The sequence below is a fragment of the Toxorhynchites rutilus genome, chromosome 3 (genome assembly GCF_029784135.1).
Source record: "Toxorhynchites rutilus septentrionalis strain SRP chromosome 3, ASM2978413v1, whole genome shotgun sequence".
Lineage (NCBI taxonomy): Eukaryota > Metazoa > Arthropoda > Insecta > Diptera > Culicidae > Toxorhynchites > Toxorhynchites rutilus.
Window position 1 is genome coordinate 48647056 of NC_073746.1, and position 9563 is coordinate 48656618.

The 9563-nt window shown below is 37.3% G+C and overlaps 1 long non-coding RNA gene across 1 annotated transcript; it reads left to right on the top strand.

Annotated features, from left to right (window-relative positions):
* The first annotated feature begins 314 nt into the window (after positions 1–314).
* LOC129777998 (uncharacterized) lies at positions 315–968 on the top strand. Its single transcript, XR_008743346.1, has 2 exons — positions 315–443; positions 531–968. It is a non-coding gene; the product is annotated as an uncharacterized LOC129777998 (long non-coding RNA).
* The last annotated feature ends 8595 nt before the right edge of the window (positions 969–9563 follow it).

Genomic DNA, 9563 nt, shown 5'->3' on the forward strand with positions numbered 1-9563 from the left:
CAATTAGTTGCCACCGGGAAACCGATTCAATTGATATACAACACATCAAAATCCTTTCGTAGTAAAACTCGTTGTGAACGTTAATATGATTTCATAAAAACTTGACTTGTTTTCTGATTTGGCACATTCGTCTTCATTGATGACTCACAATAATAATGTTGTTGCATGATTAAAATAAAAAAAAACTCTCGGACAATACCCCAAAGTGGTTGGAATAATAACATCAGATTCAAGAATCAAAAACGAATCAAAATAACGTTTATCAGTCGTTTCAGCATCATCCTTTCTACGAAACACCCATGTGGGTACGCACACGGAGAATAACTATCTCCAAGCACCAATATTTGAAGCCATTTGAGGTGGCGATTAGTAATTGCTCAACAACGATCAAAACAAATATATATACTCTGCAACTGATGCTTGTTATTATTATTGTCACATCGGTTCGTTTTGTTTGTTCAATTTTTACTAACAAATAGGAAATAATACTGCGAAGGAAAAAAATAGGTTATCAGTTCTCCGCTTTACAGGGCGAACATGGAATATTGATAATGACTCAACCAATCACAGCATCCACTAGGAATACGAGACGATCCCCGTTCAGTACACTTTTGCCTGCTCAAGGGTTCGGTCAGTAACGGTTCCAGTATGAACAGAACTTCGTTGGTTATTCTACTCGTGGCAGTACTTGCCTGTTCGGAGATATTGTCGGTACAGGCAGCGGTCGTCGTGCACCAAAATCAGGCAGCCGGTCGAGTTCCGAGATCCGCCGATGATAGCGGCAGTCCCTGTGGTGCCAACTGTATTCTACGCGGGATTCACAACATGTGTCTCTGCACAATGTGTCCGCTGGATAGTCGACTCTGTACCCTGCAGAGTTATGTCATTCGATAGGGATGCACAAAGCAGTCAGTGTAGCATAAAATAGAATAAAAGTGTATCTTGTTAGTATAATTTTCGCACATAAATCGACTCATTTAATCGAATGTTTGAGAAATCCGATAACAGAGCATACGTGCACAACCTATTGCGAGGCCCGCGATCACTCGAGGGCTGCTTACTTACTGTCCCATAATTGGTACGAATGCAAATCACACTCGATCGCGCATTGGCAGGTACCGCTCGGGAAAAGTACAGACTATCCCAAGTCACGGGGATTGATTGACTTTTGTCATTCGGTGGATCTGCTGCGGCAAAAAGGAGACCTCGCTGCATATGAAGCTACGTTCGTATGAGCCTCTACCTTCATGTTGGAAGGGAAAGAAGCGAATGAAAACAAATTGTTCCGTGACTGATCTATTAGGACAGATTATCACCACTGACAGGTGTATTTTATGATACTGGCGGTTTTTGTTCTGCTTCTGTTCCGTGGCTCAATCGCGCAGTCCACGATACAAGGGATCCGGTGATTTGCCTAATTGGAAATTGTTAGCGAACTTGTTGGTAATAATTGCTCATTGAATAATTGTAATGCCCGCGCAACTTGTGTAATTCGATCGATTCATATCGTTGCTATTGTCCCGTGGAATAGGTTACGGGTTGCCAAATTTTTCGAGAATTGCAGCTTCGTGAATGTCATACACACAAATACGGATCCTGCTGGCAGAGGCTGGGGTCAACACAAAATCCCACGCTCTTTAACACTTTCGACGCCCCGTCACCCAGATATGGGTGACACTTTCCTCGCTCGAATTGAGCAGGATTTTTAAAAGGAATTTGATAGAATAGGCACCTAAATGTAACTATAGGATATAAAGAAAAATAATAAAATCATAACCATAATATTATACTGTTTATACTATACTTTTTATTAATTTATAGTACGGATGGTGTGTACTGCAGTTTTTTGTAAAACCCCTATAATATGACTTTGGAATGTGTTATTGTCATCAATTCGTCTTCAATTGGAAATAAACATTGCTAGATCATGTAAAAGTTATCTACAAACTAAGTTTGATCATCATTTAATAATTTAATCGCAAGTTGGGCTCTGCAAGAAACTCGAAAACGTCGCGTTGGGCGTCGAACGTGTTAAAGTGATACAAGATCAAGCGCTAACCATGTTGGTATGTGATATTGCTTTTTTGCTTTCGCCCAGTATGATTTAAATTGTGCACGATTTATCACGCTTCGTATTTGTCTTATTCGAGTCGGTGATCAGTTTGTATTTTGTTTTATATTCAAATAATTGCCTTGTTTGCCATTTGAATACTTAGCATTCTCATGCTAAAGAGTCATTGAAAATTTATTTATACAAAGGGCTACATTTGGTCATCAGGGGATTGCATTTTTCCAGACATTAGTTTTTTTTATTTAACACAACTTATTAATTTGGTTAATTCGCTGGGATTTGTGTTAGTATTGTTAACTTATTTCTTTAATCTATTTGGGCGATTAGGACATGCTTGGATAGATTCAAAGACATCCAAAGAGGCTCATTCTCTAATATGTAGAATACTTTTGAATACGGTCGATGGTCAAAAACGGAGAAAGATACTATTACTAATTTCTTGACAAATATTGCGAATATTTTTGAAAGCTGTGAGCCGTTTAATAGGAGACATATTTTCACTACTTCCAATGCATAATACTTAACTGTAGTACAAATATTTATTATTTACGAGCATTAATTCATCAAAGTTTGATGTGTAGATAGCCATCAAATAACACCCCAGAAAAATCTCATGTCAAGCATTATACAGAACTACTATGTTAAATATTGGATAGAAAGATTCTTTTAAGTCTTGCAAGATGAGTCATTGCTGATTTTTTTTTATGCCCTCCACTCACCCCCATCACGCAGAAACTCTCGCTAGAGCTTCCTAGAGTTGGGCTCCATTTGATTTGAAAACAGATAACAATAACAGATAATAATGAGACAATGTTAGTATGAGGAGGCGAGCAGATAGAATTAGAAGTAAACTGATAATGGGATCCCGGTGAAAAATATTATTTCTTTTAAGGGATCCAATATTAATTAAAACAATATTTAAAATATGAGTAACGAAAAACACAATATATATACTGGTAAACGTATTAACAAAATAGAATAGACACATTAAAGTTTACTGTATTGTTGTGGTTGATTGCTTTTCATATTATGAATTCATGTATTTTTGACTTAAAACATAGTTTCAGTTTATCTTTGAAGTGATCACGACGTGTTATCATTTGTATTTCTGGTGGTGGAGCTTTAAAGAGAGATGATCCATAATAAAGAATGCGCTTTTGACCAATGCACGATGTTGCCTGACTACGCATTAAATTATGAGCTTGCCTTGTGTTATGTCCATGGTTCATTGTAGGTATTATAATGTTATGGTGACTATTATTATCATTTATCACATTGTGAACGAGTTTACTAATTTCAAAATCGCGCAGCCCGATGAGTGGCAGTATACAACGAGGGTCGTTTTAATACAACTCCAGGGTAGGATGCAGATTCGGTAGCTTGTATATTACCTTCAAACAACGATTTTGTAACACTTGCAGTCTCTTGAGCCTTGTTTTGCATGCATGCCCCCATACTAAAATGCCGTATTGTAGTTGTGAATGGATGCACGCGAAATAGAAGTTTATAAGGGCTTTTTGGGGCACAAAAGAGAACACTCTCTTCAAGACACCACAGAGCGAAGACATTTTGTTTTCTAAGCAATTTATTTGGTACGTCCAGGATAAGTTACAATCTATGTGGACACCAAGGTATTTGAAGTTTGGGACCTTGTCGATAGATACATTTAGAATTTTGGGGTCTGGACAAGTAATGATTTTTCTCCTTGGTGAGTGAAATAGCATGTATTTAGTTTTTAAGATTAAGTGATAACAAGTTAACCCGGAAATATTCACTGAGGATAGCTAGGTCATTTTTCAATAGTGAGACTACTGATCTCGAGTCACAGCATGGATAGAATATTGCTGTGTCATCTGCAAACAGTCTGGATGTTCCTTTCAAAGGCAAGTTTTCTTATGTCATTGACCTACATTAGGAATAGTAGAGGCCCAATGTTACTACCTTGAGGTATGCCAATATTTTTTGGACTTAGGGTACTTTGACCATCATTAAGAGTTACATATTGTTGTCTACCGGAGAGATAACTACTGACAAGGTTGTTCGCTATCAAAGTATTCCATAAATATTGAGCTTTTTTAGCAATATTTGGTGATCCATTGTATCAAATGCCTTCTTGAGATCGATCTAGAAATAGGCCACCAACAATCCTTTCATGATCTATCCCATCAATTAGCTCATCTAAAAGCTCAGTGATGGCAGTTGAAGTGCTGCGCCCACGTCTAAATCCGTACTGGAACTTGTAGAGAACGTTATTTTAATTTAAAAAAAATCAAGCAATCGATTCACAAGCAGTTTCTCAAATATTTTGTTGAAAACCGATAGTGTTGAAATCGGTCGATAGTTGCTTGGATTTGTGGAGTCACCGGCTTTGAGAACTGGTACAATTCTAGCAATTTTCAAGGAATGTGGATAGCTTCCGGTTGCAAGCATTATATTGAACATTTGTGAGCAGATTCTAGAAAAGGCTACATGATTTTTCTTTATGAGACCTGTTGAAATGTTATCAGACCCACAACCCTTTTTGCTATTCAATGATTTATGATCATAATTATCTCATTCTGGTTTGACGGATACATGAAAATTGAGTTCTGGACATATTGTGGGTACATAAATGGGTTGTCTTCATCGCGCTTTGTAATGTCTCTAGACAATTGAGTGCCAATATTTGTAAAGAAATTATTGAAAATTTGACATTTATTATTTGTAAACTCACTACCATTATTAAACAGTCTAACTTGAGATTTATCTTTAGTGCGTCCTAAAATATAGTTCATTGTTTTCCACGTGTTGGCCTGATTTGTGTTGCTCAAAATTTGCTGATAATATGCATTTTTACAACTCTTTTTTCAATTTATGTTTTTTCAGACACTTGATTTAACATCTGTTGGAGATGCGAATCATCGGGTCTATTTTTTACCTTCTTCAAAAATCTATTTTTCAATTGTATCAGCTTCCATAGATCGTAGGACATCCAAGGGCAAACATTTCCTTTGATATTCGTCTCAACAGAAACAATTCGTGAGCATTCTGATAGTAGTGAATTGTAAGTTGACGTGATATTAGTCAAATACAGTTCAACGTATTCTCCACAATTTAGTGTATTCAAGTAGTGTGAAAATTCAGTATTCAGCTTATCATGATCTGTGATCATTTTGTTCAATTTTGTTTTAATTTTACAATCGTATAGCTGCAATGAAGACATTATTAAAGAGTGATCACTTAAATTGGAAAACATTGGTTGTCTGCCATACAAATGAAACACAAATTTCCGCATAACTCGAGAACTAATCAAGCAAATGGAATCAAATTAGGCATTTGCAGATTTTAGGGTGCAATAAATGTTTCTATGATGGTTAGACTCTCCACCCCCTCTCTAAGGGGAGGCTGCCATACAAATGAAACACAAATTCCTGCATTACTCGAGAATTAATCAAGCAATTGAAACCAAATCTGGCATATTAAGGTTTTAGGGTGCAACAAATGATTCTGGTGGTTAGACTCTCCACCCCCCCACCCCTTTTTAGGGGGGGGGGGGGCGATGTGGGTTTCTGCCATACAAATGAAACACAAATTTCTGCATAACTCGAGAACTAATCAAGCAAATGAAATCAAATTAGGCATTTGGAGATTTTAGGGTGCAATAAATGTTTCTATGATGGTTAGACTCTCCACCCCTTCTCTAAGGGGAGGCTGCCATACAAATGAATCACAAATTCCTGCATTACTCGAGAATTAATCAAGCAAATGAAACCAAATTTTGCATGTGAAGGTTTTAGGGTGCAATAAATGTTTCTATGATGGTTAGACTTTCCACCCGCCTCTCTAAGGGGGGCTGCCATACAAATGAAACACAAATTCCTGCATTACTCGAGAATTATTCAAGCGAATGGAACCATATTTGGCATGTGGAGGTTTTAGGGTGCAATAAATATTTCTATGATGGTAAGACTCTCCACCACCCTATCCAAGGGGGGGCTGCCATACAAATGAAACACAAATTTCTGTTTTACTCGAGAATGAATCAAGCAAACGGAACCAAATTTGATATGTGGAGGTTTTAGGGTGCAATAAATGTTTTAATGATGGTTAGACTCTCCACCCCCCTCTCTAAGGAGGGGCTGCCATACAAATGAAACACAAATTTCTGAATTACTCGAGAATTAATCAAGCAAACAAAACCAAATTTTGCATGTGAAGGTTTTAGGATGCAATAAATGTTTTTATGATGGTTAGACTTTCCACCCGCCTCTCTAAGGGGGGCTTCCATACAAATGAAACACAAATTTCTGCATTACTCGAGAATTATTTTAGCAAATGGAACCATATTTGGCATGTGGAGGTTTTAGTGTGCAATAAATATTTCTATGCTGGTTAGACACTCCTCCCGCTCTCTAAGGGTGGGGTGTCATACAAAAGAAACACAAATTTCTGCATAACTCGAATGCTAATCAAGCATAATTTGGGATGTGAGGGTTTTTGAGTATGAGAAATGTTTCTATAATGGTGCAATAAATGTTTCTTATGATGGTTAGACTCTCCACCCCCCTCTCTAAGGAGGGGCTGCCATACAAATGAAACACAAATTTCTGAATTACTCGAGAATTAATCATTTTTTTTTCCGTATTATAGTGATTTTCAACACATTTTGGCTGGTTCGTCACTTTTAACTTCCATTTTGGGAAGAATGTCGGGAGTGAGAATTGAACTCGTGACCTTGAGCGTGAGAGGTATGGATGTTACCACTACGCCAGATCGCCTCCAGAGAATTAATCAAGCAAACGAAACCAATTTGGCATTTGGATGTTTTAGGATGCAATGAATATTTCTATGCTGGTTAGACACTCCTCCTCTAAGGGTGGGGTGTCATACAAAAGAAACACAAATTTCTGCATAACTCGAAAGCTAATCAAGCATAATTTGGGATGTGAGGGTTTTTGAGTATGAGAAATGTTTCTATAATGGTATGACACCCCTCCCTCCTCTGGAATGGAGAGGGAGTCCCATAAAAATATTACACATATTTCAACCAAAAATATTCCAGATAAACATGACATTTGAAAATTTTCGGAAAACTCTGAAGGAAAAAGGGAAAATTAAATTCCCATATGTTCTACAATTACATAGTGACTAGTGCTGTTAGTCCATTTGATGTTTGCGCTAGCAAAATTGATCTTTATTCCAAACTGGAAATGGATTTTAATGTGATAAAACGCACTCCTATATCTTCTTCTATCTATACCAAAAAAAAAGGATCTCCAGATGTGTGCAGAAGAGCAGAACTCGAGGAAGGAATTGTTATTTACAAGTGGTTGAAAAATCTTGAACGAGAATTGTGTCTGAAAATAATCTGATATTATAATGATGAGTTTTGGTAGAAATACTAGGAATTTTATAGTAAAACGTAAATTCAACGGGGTCGATTAGAAGATCAATCAATGAACAGTTCTGCGATGAACTTGCTTATAGTTAGAAAACGTGAATGTTTGATGGTATTGATAACAAAAAAAAAAATTTGGGCGGGACGAAGTTTGCCGAATCAGCTAGTTTTTTAATATAAAAATAATGCAAAATCTGAGATCAATTTGCGTGCTAACTTTATTTAAGGAGGTTTAATAGTTTTCGGAGATATTTCATTCCGGGAAACTAACATTCTCTAGTTACACAGTTGAAGTGAAATAATGAAAAAGCGAACAGAAAAACGAATTGTACCCCCGCTATGAAGTAGTTCCCTCTCGATTCCAGTCATAGGATAAACTGTCGAAAATAACGTCGAAGTTATGAAGATGGGAGAGTCTTGTAGTTCCCCCCTCCGTGCCAGGAACTGCAGCATAGGTGCTAAAGTGTCAGCAATAACCAAGGACTTTTCAGCACGTTAATATGATCGTTATTACGATAATTTATTGAAATTATTAAGAAAGCATAAAAATGGCAAACGTTGCTGTGAACACCTTGCACCAGTCGCGCGATGCGGGCGGGTGTCTATAGCAGTAGTGCCCCACGACAGACACAGCATACGACGCTTTAAATCCATGCTGCTAAATGGTTCGCCGTAGATCTTATCGCCCGGTTGGTGTTATTTGATGGTAATTGTTCTGATGGCAGAGTGCAAGAGCATAGGCAATCAATCATTTGTACTTTGGAGCCACAGAGAGTTAGCGCTGGCGCAGCCTCGATTATTCTGACGAGTATTAATTTAACTCACATTAGAAGGGTGTGTATGCTCCCAGCTCCGGGTTGATTCATTCGGTTTACCTTTCCGCCAACGAATCAATTCGTTTCCGCGAGTTGCACTGGATTTATTTATGATGACGTTTAGCGACTGTTCGGAGCCGCGATGCTACGAACTCCTGGACAAACTCACCCAAAAACTGGACAATATGTTTTGGGGGAGAAAATGACAGTTGGGGATATCGCGAAGAATCATAAAACACCATAAAAACTAGGTTGTTCAATAAAATGAAGTCATCAAAAGCAGGTTGGTCATTTTATGGTCCATAAAAATATAAGCCATAAACATTTAAATTAATTTCTGTCCATTCGCTGCATTATATTTAGATTATGCACAATACTTACAGTATTTGCATCTCATTTGTTATTTTTTTCCTCAGAATTCGAAAGGTGTGACATTTCGAAGGATAACCAAAAGTATCCATATACTTTTATAGAAATAGAAAAAAAAAACTGCTTTGTCATTACTGAAAACAATCTGGTTAACGTATCTCACCAAATCAATATTTCGAACATCATTACTCGATTAACTTGAACTGATAGCAGTTAACAATCACGCTGTTGATTCTCATCTCGAAGAATTTGGTATTTTGAGACGCCAGCGCAGAATGCATCATCGATGGATGGCAGACCGGCTTGTTTTAAGTGAAGTAATAAACTTGCTAACTATTTGATTAGCATCAAATGGCCAGCAACATTTCAGACTCGGAACCAAACCTAACGGACGATGACAGCGATTGTATCCACTGCTTCAAAGTGATGAGACTAGGGGTAATTATCGAATCAAGGTGAACAGTTTTGAGTTGTGTTAACATGGGAGAATACAACTTCAACTAGACACAGTGGCGAGCAGCAGTTTTATTTGCTATTCTAACACTTTTCGTCACCGGCATAGAATTAGGTGGGAAAATTGTACTTTTTTTTCTGTAGGAATGCTATTATTTTTACTGGTCTACTTTGAGCCAATTATTGGCTTGTCCATTTGGATAAAGACAATGACCGTGGAATGAGAAGAATGTAAGAATGCCTATAATTTGCGCAATAAAAAGGGCTCATTGTGTCACACGAACATACAAATTCAGTGAATTGAGAACTTGGCATTCATTGTTGTGTTCATGTTTTTGTCACTTATTGATATTTGGGTTCATTCCGGGCGTTTTGTGATCAGTGAATATTTTAAAATGATCATTTCACGTTTAACTTTTCAATAGGATCTGTCTGTTTTAATCGATTTTCTTCATCGACATTCTCTATCGTTAATAAC